This window comes from Typopeltis vanoorti, chromosome 14 (assembly GCF_054136105.1).
Source record: "Typopeltis vanoorti isolate ZY-2024b chromosome 14, IOZ_Tvanoo_1.0, whole genome shotgun sequence".
NCBI classification, from domain to species: Eukaryota; Metazoa; Arthropoda; class Arachnida; order Uropygi; family Thelyphonidae; genus Typopeltis; species Typopeltis vanoorti.
The window spans coordinates 73,575,110-73,596,830 of NC_143562.1; the positions used below are offsets into that span (position 1 = coordinate 73,575,110).

At 33.6% G+C, this 21,721-nt stretch overlaps 1 protein-coding gene across 1 annotated transcript in view; it reads right to left on the reverse strand.

Annotated features, from left to right (window-relative positions):
* Positions 1 to 18,060, reverse strand: part of LOC150099663 (uncharacterized) — a 36,313-nt gene extending 18,253 nt beyond the window's left edge. The window contains exon 1 of the mRNA XM_090403474.1: positions 17,930 to 18,060. The gene's annotated coding sequence lies outside the window, so the exon portion shown is untranslated. The remainder of the gene's footprint in view (positions 1 to 17,929) is intronic.
* Between the last annotated feature and the right edge of the window lie 3,661 nt (positions 18,061 to 21,721).

Consider the following 21,721-nt stretch of genomic DNA (forward strand, 5'->3'; position numbering starts at 1 on the left):
ACCGGCGAGTCAAAATGCGTGAAATTGCAGACTAGGCATTTCAAAAGAACGTGTAGGATATATTTTGCATGAAGAATTGTAAATGAAAAAGCTTTGCACAAGATGGGTGCCGCGCTTGCTCACAGCAGATCAAAAACTCACTTGCATGAAAATCTCTGAACAGTGCTTGGAGCGTTTTACCAAGAATAAAACTGATTTTGTGCGTCGATTTATTACTGTGGATGAGACTTGGATTCACCATTACACACCAGAATCCAAACAGCAGTCAAAACAGTGGACAGAAGCCGGTTGTTCAGCGCTAAAGAAGACAAAGTCGGTTCCATCAGCATGGCATCGGTGTTTTGGGATGCTAAAGGCATTTTGTTTATTAAATATCTTGAAAGGGTAAAACAATAACCGGGAAATATTATTCCGATCTTTTAACAAGACTAGACGAAAAAATTCGTGAGAAAAAAGCCGGTTTGCAGAAGAAAAAAATCATCTTTCATCAGGACAATCCACCTACCCACAAAGGTGTTTTGGTAATGGGAAAATTAAGGGATCTGCACTATGAATTGTTGGAACATTCACCCTAATCCCCAGATTTAGCTTCCTCTGACTTCTATCTTTTCCCAAAACTAAAACTCTTCCTCGCTGGTCAACGTTTTTCTTCGAATCAAGAGGTGATTGCAGCTGTAGAGAGTATTGTACAAATATCTGAGAACCACTACAGGGACGGGATAATAGCGCTGGAGTACCAGTGGAATTAAATGTATTAGTATTAAGGGAGATTATGTTGAAAAATAAAAATAATTTTGAAACTTTAAATTCGTTTTTTCATTGTTAGGCCGAGAACTTTTCAGACCACCCTCGTAAATGGAATTCTTTCACTTCTTTCCGTAACACTTTCAAAAGAGTTCTTTGCCGAATTGAATGTTTTTATATGTACAAATTCTTTACTGAGTATCTTATTACTAACCATTTACAGTGGTATTAAGGCTGCTGTTTATGCATTTGTTAAGTGAAAAGCAATTCTGGGATCACAGCATTTAGGTTGTGTTGATTGTTTACAATTGCCATCGAGCACCTATGAATCATCAGCTCTCTGTCACTTATCTCAGGTCAGTTTATCGTTTGCAGAGAGAGAGCATCTCCGAAAAAAGAATGAGTCTGCGATCACCATCTAAAATCGAATAACTCATCCTCGATTGAATGGACATAGTAAATTCCTCGCGTCTTTGATGAAGTTCAACCCAATGTCTGTCCAAGCAAGGAGCTTCTGTCGGTATTCCAACTGCATCGTAAAGATGTCAGTCATATCACTAATTATAAAATCATAACTGAAGAGCCATTTTAATTAATTATATGGTCCACCTAAACTACAAAATACAATAATAGGAAAAAAACAACAACTAACGACCCACCAATATTATAAACCTTGAAAATTAAAACATAAGTATATATATTTCTTAGTATCCTTTTAAAGTAGCAAAGACAAGAAAATTTATAAAAAACTCTAAACAGTATTCAAATTTATATTTATTTCCTAAATTACACATAACGATAAAAAAACTATATGCTACAATTTAGTATCAAACCTGAAAGTTTGACATACTAAAAGTAAAATTGCTGAATGAATGAATGAAATAATGAATGTACACGTATTTTCTGGTCAGATCATAGACGTCTTAGTGCTGAAGCCACGAGATATTCGCATATGGATAACGCGATACGACTTTCGTTACTTTCAATAACACGAAGTTCTCAATAATAACCAAGATTTAAATTTTAATAATAATTGTCAATCTTAATATATATTTAAATACAGTAGTTTAATTAATTAATATACGAATTAATTAATATTTGCATTAATGAAATGAGAAGCCAGTTGTAATTTTAAGGGGAGGTTATGAACCAATTAACCATTGGTTCATTTGGAACGTTGAATTGTATTTAAGTTAGAATTGTTGTAGCCCATATTTACAGAAGGTCAACGGTTAATTTAGCATTTGTCTGATTGCTTGATTTGATAATGGGCTAAGAGACTTTTTTTTTTCCCTTCTCTTAATAAAATTATAATATTAGTTGCTACTTAAGTGCATCTTTTTTTTTATTTATTTCGTCATGTCCATATGTTATTCTTAAATATTTTCGGTATCCGTCTGAAATCCTCTCAAGATCTACTGCTAGAGCTGGACCCACTGCGCGAAGCATCCATTTCCATTTAGGAAAGCAGCTCTTTGTATTCAATATTCAGTTAGATTGCGACTATGAAGAAAGCTAACCCAGAGGAAGCACTATGTATAATAAATGATAATTTGTGAATTTAATTTAAATATGGAATGGATTGCCATTGGATGTTGTGCGTGCAAGCAGTGTGAATGGATTCAAGAACAAGTATGATAGCTAGTGTGTGTGTAGTATATGACCTCCCTTGATGAGTCACTAACTCCCTGGAGGTTTCTCTTAATAATAATAATAATAATAATAATAATAATAATAATAATAATAATAATAATAATAATAATAATAACATTACAGTCTATGACTTTGATTTTAGAGACAACACCAAACTTACTTAAACTTATTTGAAAAAAGAAAGAAACAATGGTGATTATACTAAGAGATGATACACATGTTCGTAAAGAACCAAAACTTCATTCCATTTCCTTCAGTTCTCAAACTATTAGCTTTAAAAATTAAATAAGTGATCATAGTGATGCTCCGTGATTATAATTCGTATTTTCAAGGTAATGAGTAATTTTAATTTATAAGTAAAACTTATGAATTTTATGACTATTTGAAATCTGTAAATCTTTAAAAATTCTTATAGGCTATTATTTCAGATATCCTTTTTTTTTAGAGTTTTGCTAATTTTTTTCCTATTGCACAGTTAATCTTATGCCAAAATTTATTTTGAGAAATTGCTAAGTTTTAAATATTTTCTGTTTAGTTAATATGTAAATTAAGTGTGTAACTTGAAAAATGCCGTTTTTTGTTGTTCATATCTACAGTAAATTATTTAATTTAAATTTTATAAAAGAGATATTCTTTAGAAACTGTACCACAATACCATTTTTTTATACAATAAATAAGCTGACAGTATGGGCAAAAGATAATGGATCTCAGTTTAATATAGAAAAAGTGTAGAGTGAATCATTTTTGGGACTACAAGGTTATGAGCTGTGTACCACACTGATGGAACTGTACTCCCGGAAATTGATGAAGCAAGGGACTTGGAAATGTTGTGGGTGTTTAAATAGGTGAAATTCCGAGGGCATATTACTACGGTGTCCAAGGTCGCTCATAGGATTACTTGATTATTGAAGAACATACTAGCATACAAAGATAAGAAGCTCTCATTTTTCTTTAATAAGGCCTTGATACGTCCGCCTCTGGATTACTGTACTCAGGTCCGGTCACCTGGATTTCTTGGGGATGAGAAAGTGGCAGAAAAAATGCAGAGGCGAGTGATCAAGTTGGTGAGTGTCTATGGATTGCCCTATGATGATAATGATGGTAGATTGAGGGCTTGTGGGTTGCAAAAGTTGGTTAATAGACGGAAAAGAGAGTTGGTTAATGCAGGGAAATATTTCAGCAATTAGTTAGAGGTGGCGGAACTAGAGGTCATCCCTGGAGACTAAGTAAGAGTGTGGATAACTAGGGTGTAGGGAACTAGATTTTTACTTGGAGAGTGGTGAACGAGTGGAATGCGTTACCAGAGTCAGTTGTGAGTGCTTCGTCTGGAAATGAGTTTAAGGAGAGATGTAATATTGTGTGAATAGTTTGGATCTTCCGCATCTATTTTTTTGCCTCCATGGAGGTGTCCGTATAATAATAATATGTGCCGTAACTTCTGGCTAAAAGTAGTAATATTGCCCATATTTACCACATGCAGCTTCGTGTGATATCACACTAAGGGAAAGAGGAATAATAAAATGATGGTCTTGATAAAATTAAGGCAAAATGTTATAAGGAAGCGCTTAGTGATCTCATCTTTTTTTTTCTTTGTTTTTTTTTCAGTTATGTTCCCAAAACGGCAGGAATCTGTGCCTGAGTATCTACTTTGAAGTCGCTAAACCTCCCCTGCACAACGCATTGGTTTTCACAGCTTCGGTATCAAGAGATTTTGTAAAATCTCTTGATACCAAAATATATAAATAAATAAATGTTTTTATTTAAATCATCTACTTAGAAGTAGACTAGATTTATGGTTAATTATAGAGTTTCTAATTGAAACTTCGATGTTCGAAACAAGTGGAGTTTTTTCCAAGTATGAACATCATAGTCATTTCATATCCTTTGAATATGACTAGCGACTACGTATTAACATTGAGTTACACATTTATTATTTGATTACTGGAGCATTCCATAAGCTATTTACTTTTCATTTACCCTTTCATTTAAATTCTCCACCGTCTTCACTGACGTGTCAGGTCAATATTCAAATACCTTCATACATCATCCAGATTGAGCCTACCTCAGGGTTGATGTGATATTTCAAGACGTCCTAATTTTCTGGTAGAGCCTGAAGAAAGTACACAGCAAAGGAAATAGTTACACACAGCAAAGAAAATCTTCCAGTGCAATTCTTCTTTGTTGTTCGTAACTGGAATGGATAAATCACGGGAAGAGGAAAAATGACTATATAGAAAGACGACTATATAGAATTCATCACAAGAATCTATCACTCAACTATCTGTTTCCTGACATTATTTTAGGCAATTTGGATTTTACCCCTGAAACGAAGTGCATAATACCTTGCGTTACGTATCTATAAAAAATCCCGGTAACACGTGGAATCACTACACTTTCCATGAGCTACTGATGTGTAAAAGCTCGCCTCGCGAATTAGTATCTAGAAAACTTAAATCCCGGGGAAAAAAAAAAAAGTGGAAGTAATTCGAATTTTGAATGGAACCAATTTATAATAATTTCATACGCAGAGTGTACTTGACTGTTTTCATTCTAGTCCATTCAGCTAACGTTGGAGAGCTAAATCAGATGATAAGGACTGAATGCTCCATTATGTATGTTTATATGTGCTTTTTTTATGCACTAAAAACTTCAACTTTTCATTCCATCAAGTGCCTTTTCTTGAAATTTCTAGAGGTTTCGACATTAAGTAATAAATATGGGAACAAAGGAAAACACATTCCGGTCAAGCTAACTCTGGATTTATGAAAAGAAATTGTCTTGTTTTATGGCTACCTTATACCGTACATGAAACTGATCAATGTTCCTAACGAGCAAATTATGTTTGTTTGTTTATTTCCAATAAACTATGATAATAAAGCACTTAATTTTTGCCTCCATTTAACTTCAGTGCCCAGACGAGATAGTGAAGTGGCAATTATCCTGGAATCTCCAGACGCTTTAATTTCAATATGTCTTACCGGATTATTCGATATCACACATCACTGGGTATTCTTTTCATTCTGCTGACATAAATACTGAGATACTAACATAGGAAATCCATCAGTATGTCAGGATCAGAATGAGAAGAGCCAACGATTTGGTTAACTTCAAAAAAAAAAAAAAAAAAAAAAATCATCCGCGGTATCCAAACATCTTGTTCACTTTAGATTATAGCCAGGATTTCAGTTACTCTAATGTAGAGAAATTTAATTCCACTGAACTTTCAAATGCCTTATTTAAACTATAAAAATGTAAGAACGATTTTTCTTTTGGAAAAAAAAATATTAGGTGATTTCTATGGAGGTAATTGCTCTTCCTTGATTCACCATTGTTACAAACAGTATGAGGAGAGCTGAAAAATTAAATGCAAGTAGCGCTTTGCATATAATCAAGATTTTTGAAATCGACATGAATGCTTTCATCTTTATTTCTGAAGAAGAAGTAAATATCGCCGAAATATTTAAATTTGGTGGAATATGCTTTATTTTAATACTCAAATAATATCATATTTCATCAGTAATTTCCTGAAAATTCCGTTTTGGCTATTAAACTGACCCTTCATGTGCAAAACAAGATGTTAAATTATATTAGAACAACTCTAGACATGCATTCATATTTAAACTTTTATTGCATTTGTATCTGGAAATAATATGAACTCTATCGGATCCCGTAATAGTAAAATTAAAATTAAAAACCCTCCCAAATGACAGATGTTTCATAAGTTTTTTTTTTTTTAATTCCCACTTTTGCAGATTACATTTATGCTATCTTCAAAGCAGATAATATAATACAGGTTGGTTATTTGCATGATTTGTGTTTTATTTGTGCATGAGAAACTTTGAGGCCAGCACTGTGCTTCTGGTTTAAGCATAATACAAGTAATAACAGATGCTTGTAATTGCTTCATTCCAAAAGTAAAAATCAATAGAGTTTTATTCCTAGTCTAATCAACCGATTTCTAGAAAGGCACGAGTGTATTTTCTAACGATTCGTACTTTGTGATTCTTTTAAAATTGGATTTGCTGGAAAAAATAATTTAAAATTTAAAATATTTAGATTAGTGATATAGAGATTTGGATATAGAGTGGAGAGAGGGCCCTTTTCCCTAATATAAACTGAAAAGATTCCGCATGAATATAGAGAAGGAAGAACGGAAAACCAAATTTCCACATTCTCCTAGGGTTTATGTGTCTTCACTGGTAGAAACTGTGTTTAAATTCTTTCTGGATGTACTCAATCAGGATATAGTTATCCAAGTAAATAGATACTAATTCACGCTTTTACAAGAAATGACAAAAAAAACTTATGCATAGATACTTGACTAATGTAAAATAGCAACCACTTACTAAAAGTGAGGAGAATAAATATTTATTATCCTTCCTTGTAATAAGGTTTATTTGCAAGTTCGAAGCTCTTTTCTTTATTAATTAGAAAAATTTAAATTTATTAATTTAAAGCAGTTGTAGAGATGAAATATAAGAAGCCAGAACTGCAAAAAAACGTGTCTTATTAAATATGCGCAGTATAATTACAGTTATTTTAAAAATGATTTTAGAACATTTTGTTAGGATAGATATTACGACATTTTTCTATTATAAATATAATACTTGATTTGGCTAGTCTTAAAATAATTTATATTGTTTTTCACGTCTCAAATTTTTCCATAGCGCTATTTTTTTTTCCCGTATTGACCCGGATGATGAAATCACCCCTTATAATCATTCGTCATGAAAGGTAGTTCGCTGAGTTCCGGTTAGCGATGACACAGCGTCTGTACAAAGAGACCTATTCTGTGTACCTTTCGAGTTAATGGTGACCAAGCAGGTAAAACTGACTTGAGGTTATCGACATCTTTCGAGTATGCCACGTCTCCCATATAAATTTCTTTTATCCTAATTTCGAAGTTCCATCAAAGTTGAAAAAAAAAACAAAATAAAAGGTAGCTATGTAAATATGCATTTGACTTTTAAAGTATTCCGGTCGTTAATCACTTTGTTTCTTATTTTACATCATTTAAAATGCAGAACAAAAAATGAGATTTTGTTATAAAACTTTCAAAAAGTCGAAAGTCACATTTTCGCTTAAAAGAACAATTAAAATACATTAAGAATGAATCATTTATATAATTTTAAGTGCTCAAGATAACAAAAATTATTTCGATTAAGCGACATTGGCCCGAAGGATATGTCTATCGTGTTATTTTCGCTAGAAAAGAGTTTTCTGTTTTCAAAATAGCACACACACACACACAAAATTCATATTCTATGCACACCGTGAAACGATTTTGAAACCAATTCTGGGTAGTCCGCTAAGTTTTAGAACAAATTCCAGTTCAAAAGGATCAATGAGCAATTAAAATAGCTTTTACAACAGATTTTTGTCAACGTTAGTTTCGTTGACTATAATGATATATATATCATTATAATGATGTAGAAAGTATTTTACCTTGGGTATAATAAATGTTAAAGATACCAAGCTATTTTAAACCTGGTTTTACTCCATTTCCCAAGTAAGCAAACAGACAAATAAGTCAAGTTTGCGCCTGCACGTAATGCAAGTCCAAGGTAACTCATAGTAAAAGTAGAATAAGCTCTGATCACTAATCTTAATATTTACCCATAATGTAAAGTGCCTTTAATACAAAGCATCATACATCTCCTCCAGGAGATGTGCTTTGTATTATGGGTAAATATTAAGATTAGTGATCAGAGCTTATTCTACTTTTACCATGAGTTACCTTGGTCTTGCACTACCTGCAGGGTCAGCTAGACTTGCATTACGTGCAGGCACAAACTTGACTTATTTGTCTGTTTGCTTACTTGGGAAATGGAGTAAAACCAGGTTTAAAATAGCTTGGTATCTTTAACATTATAATGATATATATATATATATATATATCATTTTTGTCAACGTTAGTTTCGTTGATAATAATGATATATATATATATATATATATACAAGTCATTGATTCCACAATTTGAATTCAAAACTTGTTGATTGGATGGAGAAAATGCTCTCTACTCTGTCAATCAGTCTGGCGCTGCTGATTAAAATACAGTACAATACCTTGCTTTGTTAGCCCACAGGACCGGTTTGCTTGTTCTGAAGGACGAAAAACCCGAGTTTCCGGGTGAAAAAAACACTTTACCTCCATATGAGACCGGCTAACTCACTTTTAGTCGAAAGAGACCAGATAAAGGTTCCTCACGTCCTAGACGGGAATCGAACCCAGGTCTTTCCGACCAAAGGCCTTCATCTATACCGACTGAGCTACGGATGGTCGAGCACTGTCTTATGGTTACTGTTTGTGAAAATGCTGGCTCGACGTTCTATTTCCTTTTCTGTTTTTCACTATTAGTTTCTGTGTCTCATCCTTTGACACTTTAACAGTTAATGAGTTTCGTGTCTGCCTAAATATTAGAAAATAACAAGTATCGTCTTTCATTTTTTATAAACATTTGAGATACTCAAAATGCTGATAATGATTTTTAGTTTATAAATGTGAACCACTGCCATTACGGCAGCCGCACATCAGGAAGGACATAGACAGGACCATCGTTTTTGCTCTATCCAGTCACTTATTTGGATATTTAGGTATATTAAATATACTTAATATAGCATATTAAGTATTTTAAAAATCAACGTTGAGTAACTTTCGAAAGCTAATTGCAAACCCAAGCATACAAATATTACCGGGAGGGAAAAATTAAGGAGTTTAAAAACAATAATCGCACCTTGGAGACTTTCTGGCAGACTTTAAATAAAATACTGATTGAATCAGCGAGAGGACAGAAGAGTATACAGAGAATCTGAAATCGGGTGTAATCACCTAGTTTTGAACACGATAACTTTCAATATCATATTAAAAAGAAAAATATGTACGAAAGTTTTAAAACGAATCAAAGTTGAGCAGCTTGAAGAGGTGAACTGTAGCCTCAAACACACAAATATTATTCAAGAAAAAATTAAAGAGTTAGAAAACAAGAACCAAACCTTGGAAATTCAGTAGCTGACCCTTGAAGAAAACACTAGCTAATGCGGTGAAGTTGTCTAGAAGAATAGAAAAATCCTAACTCCATGGTGTACTCAAGAAGTTAAAGACGCAATCAAGGAAAAGAAGAAGAAAGCATATCGAAAATTCCTGGAAAGTAAGTAAATCTGCTTGTGTTGTGAGATAATACAGAGAAAAATTTAAGAAAGTAAAGAAATGACTTTGGTAAGAACATAAAAAATAAATATCAAGAAGGTAACAAATGTCAACTCAATTTGACATGAGTTGTTCATACTCATGACAATTTACCACCTTTTTTCAGCTTTTTCTGCAGTTAGGTAATCCCATTAAAACTAGTCTCAAATAATAATACTGGAACGATAATAAAATAAATTCCATCTATAAAGATTGCCAGAAATTCTTGGAAGTTTTCTACTAAACATTTGGTGGTGTTTCGACTGGTAATGAGAGACGTTGTTGTAAATAAATAAAATAAAGATGGCAGAAAAGACCACTGCACAAACCTGCGGACTCTCGTGATTTGCGGATTTTATTTGGCCCAACTATTCTTATATAAGAAAAAACTATCACTTCAACGCTCTTACCGAGCAAAATACATTTATCAGTGGTTAAGTTTTATTCGGAATGGTTTACTCAGGTGATGGTATTTCCAACATATTAGCTTTTGAAGCTTGGGAAGAAACTTCAAGTCACTTATGACTTGAAACCGCTTCAAGATTTTTAACATCGTATGCTCATTCCTTTTGATATATTACTGGCCGTCACTTGTGTAAATAGGGTAGATGATGTTATTGCGAGAAGCATCTCATTTTTGGAAATAAAGTTCCAGGTTCTAGTTATTAATAGCCAGAATGCGAAAATACACTGCTTTGGATGATTCAATTTAAATTTTGTAAATTTAAATTCAATATAAATATTGTGGATTCTTATTTTGAAAAGTTTATTTCTTCACATTCTTACATTTATTGTAAAATTCATATATGGACGCACTGTAACTGCAAGTTGCCGGCTGACCCATAACAAACGATAGAATCCTTGAAGTCTAGTCTCAGAAATTTCAAGGAACTTACGTTGAGTCCGTTAATTGAAATGTATCCTACAAATATTCATTAAAGATGGTAAAAATACCTCACTTTCATGTATTCCATTTTTCACTATTGAAAAATAAATACTATTGTGTTTTCCTCTTCTCGCTCGCTATTTGAGCCCAATAGCTTGCAGTGCCACTGTTTTCGAGACCATTCCGCCATCTTCGCCTTTCTCTTCCTCCGCTTTTCTTTCACTTTCGTATCCAATTGCGTACTTTTTTCTTTTCCCATCTGTTATCCCCAATTCTTTCTGTATGATTGTTTATTAACTTTTTTTTAAATCCAGTCCTTTATTGGCTATATTTTGCAGTTTTTTTTCCCCTTTGATTTGTCAGTTCCTGGTTTTGTTTGCTATTGTAACCCATTCAGTTTCTTAATGTTTCACTCAGTGTGATTTCAACCGTCTAATTTTTTTTTTGTTGTTTTTGCACTTATTTCTGAATAAAATACTGATTGAATCAGCGAGAGGACAGAAGAGTATACAGAGAATCTGAAATCGGGTGTAATCACCTAGTTTTGAACACGATAACTTTCAATATCATATTAAAAAGAAAAATATGTACGAAAGTTTTAAAACGAATCAAAGTTGAGCAGCTTGAAGAGGTGAACTGTAGCCTCAAACACACAAATCTTATTCAAGAAAAAATTAAAGAGTTAGAAAACAAGAACCAATTTCTGCTGCAACTGTGTTCTCAAAAACTCATCATAATATTAATATTATTATATAAATCAAGTGGATATTAAATCCAGCATTATTTCAAAGCATATAATCGCCGGCATTTATGCATAGCCCTAGCCCCCAGACAATCCGTGCTTGGGCTGCTCGTAAATTCCGGCGAGTATGTTCCCGTAAGCTCTCTGGTCAAATTTCGTACGAAACTTTCATAGTTTCTACATTCGGCTTTGAAATAATGCTGGATTTAATATTCACTGGATTTATATACTTTTGTCACCGAACTGAAGCCTTCTGGCTCTTTATTTTAGTAAATCATTATTATTATTATTATTATTATTATTATTATTATTATTATTATTATTATTATTATTATGGAATTTATCACATAAGTGTAATATTCCAAATTTATGAAGCGCTCTCTCGAAATACATTATATGCTTGACTTGCACTAATGATCTCAATATTTATGAACCTATGTTTAACAAAATATTAGCTTAAAATGATAAAAAAGATGTTGAAGGATATGAACTTAGTAACTTCAAGGCGATCCTCTAATTTAGCCCAATAAAACTTTCAAATGAAACTTTCGTTCCTAGTACATTCTACTGTGTATTAATACGTACTGAGATGAACATTTTCTAACTTCAAAGAATTGTAGGGGTCATCAGTTGAAGAGTTCAAATATCTTCCTAATAAGCAGCAATTCAGAGAAGCCCAAGAAATCTTTCGTTTAGGTCAGATCGATGTGATCTAACCTGAACTACATACCACATACTTAGAATTAAACTATTTCCCTTATGCATGATCATACCAGTCAAAAGACCACCAGTTCTTCTTGTGGAGTTATCAAAAATGAGATACATTTCAATCGGCTAAAATATGGATTGTTGGAAACAGCAAACTTGTGTGCTTCAAGCTTCAGTAAACATAGATACGTTGAGTGCATAAACCAAAAAATAGTGATTAGTTAAAAACTTACATTCAAATCACTTCATTTTGATATAAATGAGTAGTGCACAGCCTGAATATAAATACCACACATTTCTATTAGTATCATTATGAATGCCAATATATCTTCTAGTCTGTTTTAAATTTATACATGCAATTATTCATTTCCATAAATGAGACTGATTTTCTTCCTTCTTTAGTTCTTTACCAAGTTTTCTATTTACTATATATTGTGTGCTAGGTCAAGTGACGCTATTTTAATTATGATGATTCGTTTTAATTCAGTTTCCTTGAAACGAAAACGTGTAAGTATATAGCAAATAAAAAACTATATATATATCCTAGATGGAAACCTGCCCAAGGTTTTGAAAAAAGTTCCTCTATTCGGTTCTAGTCTACGACAATCGGTCTTTTTTTTTTTTTTTCGAGTGGCTTAACGCTTTAGATGCAAACGCCATTTCCACTGGGCTATGTAGGCACCATACACTGACATCTATATGTACACATATACTTACACATAGAGCATTTGTTTGATTGACACGTTTAGAAGTTTCGTCCAGTTCTTATTTAACATTAATTATATTATAAATCACATAAAATGTGAAAATTAAGAAATTGATTTTATACTGAAATGTCCGCGCGGTTAGCCTAGTGGCTTTGCGCTTTGCAACCATATGCCTGAGGAAGGAGTGTCCCAGGTTCGATTCCCGTCAAAGACGTGAGGAATTTGAGGATCTTCCTTAGACATAACCAAGTTAGTCGATCTTGGGCGCGGGCAGTAGGGTTTTTCCGCCAGTTTATCTGGCGTTTTTCATCCCGCAAGCAGGCAAACCGGCCCGTGAACAAACGCTTCTACAACCAAAAAAATATATCCCCCAGCGGCAGACTAGGCGACAGGTCGGTTGGAATGATACTAACAAGTAGTCGCATCTAAGTTACACTATTATATTATATGATTTATATAATTATTATTATATGATTTATAATATTAATTATATTATAAATCACATAAAATGTGAAAATTAAGAAATTGATTCTATACTGAAATGTCCGCGCGGTTAGCCTAGTGGCTTTGCGCTTTGCAACCATATGCCTAGGGAAGGAGTGTCCCAGGTTCGATTCCCATCGAAGACGTGAGGAATTTGAGGATCTTCCCGCTTCCTATGCGGACCCTGCATAGGAAGCGGGAATAACGCGTAGTGAAAGAAGAAATATTTATAAATATTCTCAGTATATGGAAACTTCACAGTTTTATATTTTGGGGAACTGGTGTGAAGAAGCTTGAATGATGGAAATGATTGAAATGACGGGTATCACGTACTGCGTTTAGCCGGTTTTCAAGATGATAAACCAAATTTTTCATTCCACAATAAAGGCCTATGCTATGGAGACAAGCTAACTTACCTTTAGATGAAAAAAAAACAAACTTACAAAAGTTTTTGCTTCCTGGATGAGATTCGAACCTAGGTCTCCCCAGTCAAAGGGTAGTGTCGACTGAACTAGAGTAGCTCCTCGTGCTTCCGGCAATTTGTGGTTTCGAAGTGATGTGCACTAAATACGAGTTATGATAAAATAAAAACATTGTTTTAATGATGAACATGTTTATGTTCACACCCTAAATATGAGTGGCGTTCTGGCATTTCATTAGCAACGTTGTCCGATAATTCTGATATTTAAGCTATTAGTATAGTGATTCAGCGATTAGCACGCTATTTAGGATAGATACTTCATGCTATTTATTTATTATGTTGGTTAATCATAATAATAATAAATAATTATTATGATTAACCATAGGTTAATTAACCTATGGTTAATTAACCTATAGTTAGTACCTATAGGTTAATTAACCCATAGTACTATTAGTACCGCGTATGGGTAGCGGATTGGAAAAGGAGAAACTTGTTTACATTTGATTTAAAAGCCTGTATATGTATTCCTTAGAAAACACATAAGGGGGAAGACTGTTACACAATACAGCAGTAGCAGGGATGAAAGAGGAGGAAAATAAACTTGTACTGTGTGTTTCAAGGTATACTGCAAAGGGACGGTGGGCGGCAGCCGCACCTGTTCCAGCAGACTTAGTATTGAGTGAGGAATTATTGATGCTATATCATATGAACATTTGCCATGGAAATATTTATAAAATAGACATGTTGCAGAACTAAACGAGGTTATCTGAACCCCACTGAAGGATGGCTTGGAGATCAGAATTGAGGGCAGTGGAGGTTGATGTTCTGTTGGAGTGATTTGTGTAGCGTAAGGTTTATCAAATGAAAAGAAGAAGTGCAATGTGTTTTCAATACGTTAGTACCGTGTACTGTATTGGACTGAACAGAACCTTGTGGAATCTTGCCATTAGTTGAATGGTGAGAGGATAAGGAACCATCTACCATCACACAAACTACAGTGACACGAAAGCGTCAGTAACAAATTGTAAAAGTTACAAATTATGCAATTTTATTTATAAAATAAAATACTTTATGCTTGGTATGAGAAACTAAACGGAAACTCCATTCTTCTAAAATCATCTCCCTCATCATGAAACAAACAAAAACATGGAAAAGAACCGCAATAATAGTAAAGGGAACGAACCTCCAAATGAAATATCTGCTAGTTAAAACAAAATTGAAAGCAAAAGCAAGTTTACGGATAATGTGTTTATAGCCTGCAAAAAAATAAATTTTTGCCACATTACTCAGTAGGTATTAGCAAACATTTATATATCCATATAATAATTGTGATGCATTTCCTAATGATATTTGGAAAGTCGGAATTTGTAATCGAAATTGGTCGGTTGTAGCTTAAACGGATCTAGATCATTCAGATTACTTGGCGCAATTTCAAAGAAACTAACTATTTACAAAACTAACATCGACGATTTAAAAGCACATGTAATTTGAAAAAAAAAAAAAAAGTCATGAGTTGGAACGGTCTGTGTTATACTCGAGAAACGATTCTTGGTTTCTTGAAAATAATCTGAACAGAAATGTATCACTACTGTCAAATTTTTATCAATATCTGTTGTTTTGGCTGTGTTCCGATTGCGTGAATAAATAATAATCCAAGCTGAACAAAACTAAAATAAATAACTAAAAATCAAAAATATTAGAGTTTTTTTCAAGTTAACACGTTGAAAAGTTGTGACATCGGTTGAGTAATAAAAGCTTGAGGAAATTAGGAATGGATTGAACTTTTAGGTCACAGAGGTGGTCTAAAATTATTTATTTATTATTATTATTATTATTATTATTATTATTATTATTATTATTATTATTATTATTATTATTATTATTATTATTATTATTATTATTATTATGTTAACGGCAAATGTTCTTATGATCCATTGCTAATATACATCACTGATACGATATCAATGAAACTAAGATCAATATAACTGGAAGGCGATCCACCAGGAAAGACATGCAGCCCAACAATTCCAACCCACGATATCATCAATTTGGGGTGTACGTAATTCTATGTTTAGAGACTTTATATCGCATTCCTTGACTACCTCCAATATATTTATCCTAAATTATTAACATAGTAATGATTAATCCAAATTTTATATATATTAAATGACCAGAGACCTTTACTGTGTTACAGTTAACAGGAATCGAAACAGCGGTTGGAAAATCAAAATATGTTGTATTAATATGTAAACAAGATCGATTTAAATATCTGCCGTTTTTGTTGCTTTTATTTATGTTTCTTGTTGCTTTAATTCAGGAAGTTCGTCTTGATACTAGAAGAACAGCTAATGGCATACTATTAGCTGTTCTTCTAGTATCAAGTTCTTCCATTAGCATTGGAAGAACTTGATACTAGATATATTATTATATATTATATTATTATTATATATAATAAATTATATTATATATATATATATATAATATGATATATATTATTTTACGGTTTTACGTCTGAAATGATCAAAGCTAACGAAAGAAAAAGAGGGAAATTTTTAAGATAGTTATCATCATCAGCCATTTTCTGTCCACTGCTGAAGGGAAAATCTCCCTCAAAGTCCTCCATTCAGTTCTATCTTGAGCTTAGGACAGTAATATTGGGGAAATGAGAAATTATGGACAAACTGTAAAAAGATGATGCAGCATTAAACAACTTTGACAATAATGAAATACGTTATGTATGCAAAGCGCCAAAAGTGACTATTAATACTAAAAACAATTTCTGAAATTAATTAAATTAATTAATTATTTGATTAGACATCATTTTCTGCGATTATCGAATGATAACCGCAAATAATGATGTTTGATAATGCAGAAGAAATGAAAACGATAAGTTCAATGGCCTGACGTGGCCAAATAATTTGGCTTCTTTACAGATATATTAATGCACTTACTGGTTGGTTAATCCTATCGACATAGTGTATTATGATTGTCAGTTGAGTTTGTCCTTCAGGCCTCTTTGCGGGATGAAGCCGAGTTTCCGGGTTAAAAGTCACTTCCATCCCACATATGAGATCGGCTAACTCACCTTAAGTTCAAAAATCCTGATAAAAGTTTTCCTAATCCTAGACAGGATTCGAATCCCAATCTTTCAACAAAGGGCATCCTCAGAACCGGCTAAACCGACGGAAGCATTCCATATAAAAGTTTGGATATCGTTATCATTAGTTGCGTATCGGTATTTTGCATCAATTGTAAATAATAAAAAATATCTGTTTGATTCTTTATTATAAAAATTGGACAAACGTGTCCGAAATTTTTGGCGTGAGGACTTCTAATTTGATTGTAAGAAGACCCAGGCTGCGTGAAAATAATTCGTTTCTTTGAAAATCGTGTTTATTTAGGGAAAAAATTCCTAATTGAATAAAAATAACGCAAAGTACGTTTTTACACTGGGAGGCTAACGTTGAAATATTTTCGATGCTATTATTTTAATTAAATTATTTTAAAAACATTTTAAATTTTAATTTTTTATTAAATTAGTTTTAAATAAATACAAAAATAGCATTCTCTCAAAAATTTTCATTTAAATTTCTATAGGTATATGCTAATCTAATTGCAAACTACAGGAATGTTTGTTTTTACTAATTTTCCTATATGTGAATATTACAAAAATGGTATCGATATGTACTCCAGGGCTCATTGTGGGTGCACACTCTACCCACACAATATCATCTTATTTATATTTATAAGACTTCAACTGATTTAAAATGAATAGTTATTAACTTATAATCGACAAATACAATAAGAATAAAAAAAAATATTATCTTACACTATTTAGTTACATATTGCATAAAAACTCTGTTCGTTTGTGAGCATACTAGATCGGATTTCCATATTGGGGAATAATTTTCAGTGAAGATTTTATTATTATACAAGAAGAATTACTACTGCTACTACCTTTGAGGTAGTAGCAGTAGTAATAGTATTGTTTTTGAAGCGTAATTCACTTTTTTTCACATTCTCTACCGAATATAATTCCGCAATTTAACACGTAATATTTCATATTCAGTATACAATGGAAATAGACAAACTCTCTCCCTCCTAATTTTATTATTTTCTATTTTAAAAATTCCTAGATTTTTTTTTCGTGGCTTTAAATTTCTCTCATCAATACAAGTGAAATTACAGTAAAATTACATTTTCATAATTTAAAAAAATATATTATATTAAATATATCATCCAACGCTGTTCATGACATCATGAGATAACATACATTATTAGATAACTTAACTGGAAACGTCAGTGAATCATACATTATGATTCTTTATTATAAATATCATCAAGAGAAATATAGGCAAGCGCTATCAGCAAAAGTTCTATTTCTTTGAACTCTAGCTTACCTGAAATTCTGTATATCTGCTTCACACAAGCTGTTGATCCTTTGGATGACTAAATTTTTTCTGACTTAGCTAGCTTGCCATTATTATTTAAGTTGACCATGAGGGGGAGGTGGAGTTTCTGAACACTCTGAAATGACGTTTATGCACCAAGAATGCATCAAGAACGAATACCTTTTCATATTACATCGGATCGAAACATGTATTGGATGTTTCCCTGGTAACAGGAGGTATTAGACCTGTCAGTCATTCCAACCCATTATTGTCCGTGGGCAATACGGATGTTACCTACTTCTGACCCCACCCGGTCTGATGAAAAACAAGCAGGTTTCTTCCTCCGGCTTGTACCACCTGGGTGACGTAGCCACCACCGACAGATTCAAAGCAGCCTTGACCGAGACCGCTGTAAGAAGGAATAGGAACACACAGCAGTAATTTTTCCCCAAAAGGAAGAGGGGAGGAGAGCCTGAAATAACTATGATCGTGTGTGAGTTTGCGCGCGCAAATCAGTAAGCTTCCGCGTTCCCCATAGGTCGTTCATCCCGTATCGGAAGGTCAAGGCCATGCTAAACCCGTTACTCGAGGACCGATAATTTTCATTTCAGCAGGTTAGGACGGTGGTTCACTTAGACACTCAGGTACCGCTTGGAACTCAAATCACTGACCTTTCTTCGACTCACATCATCTACACGTGCTTTCTCTCTCTCTCTCTCTCTCTCTCTCTCTCTCTCTCTCTCTCTCTCTCTCTCTCTTATTAAGAAATATAAGGAGGGGTTTTTCATCACTTTCAAAAAGTTTCCAATGCATTAATATTTCTATCAGCGCTTAACGAACAGAATTATGGGACTTGGGTTCTGGGTCTTACTCAAGAAAGGGAGGAGGGAAGTCTGTTGGCTAAGTGTAGCCTTATTTTGGTTGAAAAAAAAAAATTCTAAATAGTAGCATAAAGAACAATTCTGAAGTGCGTTGTCTCAAGATTACTCAATCCGATTTACAGAGAATGCATGAAATATGCGCTCTATTGAAAACCTTACAGAAACCAGTAGCGAAAAACATCTTGGTGTTACTATTCAGTTTATCAGCGAATACCACTTTCAAATTCGAAAAAGAAAAAAGAAAGAAAGAAAGAAAAATGTGTTTAACTTTTTTTAACCGTTTAACCTAAATTAAAACATATTTATAATCATATATATCAATTGTAAATTTAAATTTATCCAAAATTTATAAAATTTATTCAAACAGGACTGGATATATACCCAGTCTACCAGGACTATTCTATACAAGACTAGAGATTTCTGTGTTTTTTTTTTAATGAAAAAAATAATAATAATAATAGAAGTTGTTTAGATTTAAATTTTTAAATCAATAAATTCCAAATTAATTTATAGAAAGTAAATTTTATAATTTTAACATTTGTTATATATTTATAATAATTTAAGTAAATTATAATATATTTGTAGTTATCGAATAAATTAACTGAATAATTAAACTTCACAAATTACACACTTTAAAAGAAAATATACATATCTAAACTAGCATAATTTGCAAATCATTGCAAATTATGCTAGTATACGCCTAGATGTAAATGCATTGATTATAATATATAATATAATGCAGCGTATTTCATTGGTCGGATTGTGAACAGAGAATTTAAAAAATCAAAATTAAGAAGAGGTTACCAAGTGAATGAATATATTTCAACTGTGATGGCATAGAGCAGGGGTCTTCAACGCATGGCCCGCTGAGCTCTTTGCTGTGGCTCGCCGGCCATTTTGAAAAAATAACTACTTAGCATTAAAACGCGATTAAATAAAAAATAATTTCAATGAAGCCCGCGGGCCACTAAGTTATACTGCGGTATTCAGAATTGTAAGATGCTTTCCAGATTCACAAGGGACTCTGTGCATTTGATACTTTGCATAAAATAAATATAAATATTAAATAAAATAAATATAAATATAAAAATAAATATTAAATAGACATGCTTCTTCAGCCATCTACCAGCGCCAAGTGGTACTTAAGTACTAGTACTAACGTCACAGGTAGATGGCTGAAGCAGTAGTTCGTTAGAGTGTGCTGTCTAGTGCCTTCCAGATACATCTCAAAGGTTCTCGATACTTCGTTATTTTCGTATAAATACAAGAGGATCTCATCCACAGTCAGTCAGTCAGTCAGTCAGTCGTGAACAGTGTAACATTCGTGTATAAGCGCACGCAGGTTCGTCGTGTCAGCCATAGCCTATTGTGGTTTTATATTGTCAGACTTTTTTTCATTAGTGTGATACATATTCAGTGGATAATAAACTTTACACGGCCATTTGGGATCATTTTTTGGGTTCACCTTCCATCACTATGGCGTCTACGATTAAAAAAGCGTAAATCAAGTGATTCTTGTCTGGTTTTTAATGAAAAGTGGACCAATTTGTACTTTTTTGTGCCGATCGACGATAAGCCAATGTGTTTAATTTGTCGTGAGTCAGTGTCAGTATCAAAAGAATACAATATAAAACGACACTATGAGACAAAGCATGCGTCCAGTTTCGATCACCTTCAAGGGCGGCTTCGTGTGAACCAAACGAACCACCTCCAAATTGATTTAAAATGTTCAGTGTACGTTTAAAAGGCAGAGGGAAGAGAGCGAAACGTGTGTCAAAGTAAGTTATGTAATAGCTGAAAAAATTGCTAAAAAATCAAAAGCCTTCTTGGACGGCGAGTTTGTAGTGTCTCATCTCTGCTGGGGATATTCTGTGCCCAAATAATAAGGAACTGTTTAAAAAACCGAGTTTGTCTAGGGTAACTGTAGCATGAAGTGTCGAAGAACTTGCCAATGACATCGAAGGAACGTTAAAAAAAACGGTCTTCCGAATTTACCTCATATTCACTTGCTTTAGATGAGAGCACAGATGTGAAGGATACAGTACAACTGGCTATCTTTGTCCGTGGCACTGATCAACAATTCAATGTGACAGAAGAACTGCTAGCACTCGTACCTATGAAGGGAACGACGAAAGGCAATAATATTCTTAAAGCCGCCAAGAAAACGCTCCAGCGTATCGACCTCAGCTTAACCAACCTCGAGGGTGTGGTAACTGATGGTGCCCCTGCTATGGTGCGAAAGAACGAAGGGTTTGTTGCGCTGCTAAGGAAAGAACCGGAACTAAAAGGAAAAGATTTCGTCCATTACTGCTTAATCTACCAGAAGAATTTGTGAGCGAAAACTATTGGATTTGAGAATGTCATGAAAGTTATTGTGACTGTCGTCAACATTATTATTAGAGCAAAAGTATTGAATCACTGTCAATTCCAAGAGTTTTTGGCCCAAGAGTGCGAAGAGGATCACGGTGATGTGGTTTATTATAGTGATGTGCGTTGGTTGAGCAGAGGGAAGGTTCTTAAAAGAGTCTTTGACTTAAGGAGCGAAATACAGCAGTTCATGCAAACCAAGGGGAATCCGATTGTGGAATTTAACGATCCGAAGTGGATGACAGACTTTGCCTTCTCTCGCTGCATATGAATGACCTAAATACGCGGCTACAATCCAAAGATCAACTGGTGCACACTCTGTTTGATCACATCAAAGCTTTTGTGGCCAAGTTCAAACTTTGGGAGGCACAACTCGCAAAAAGAGACTTAACTCATTTTCAGCTTCTCGCTGAGTCCAACTGTTCGACTCTTGATGAATACGCTACAAAATTAGCAGTGTTGCGAAATGAGTTCGAAGAGAGATTTAGTGATTTTCGTAACCAACAGTCTTCTTTAGATTTATTTTCAATGCCGTTCACTGTCAATGCTGCCG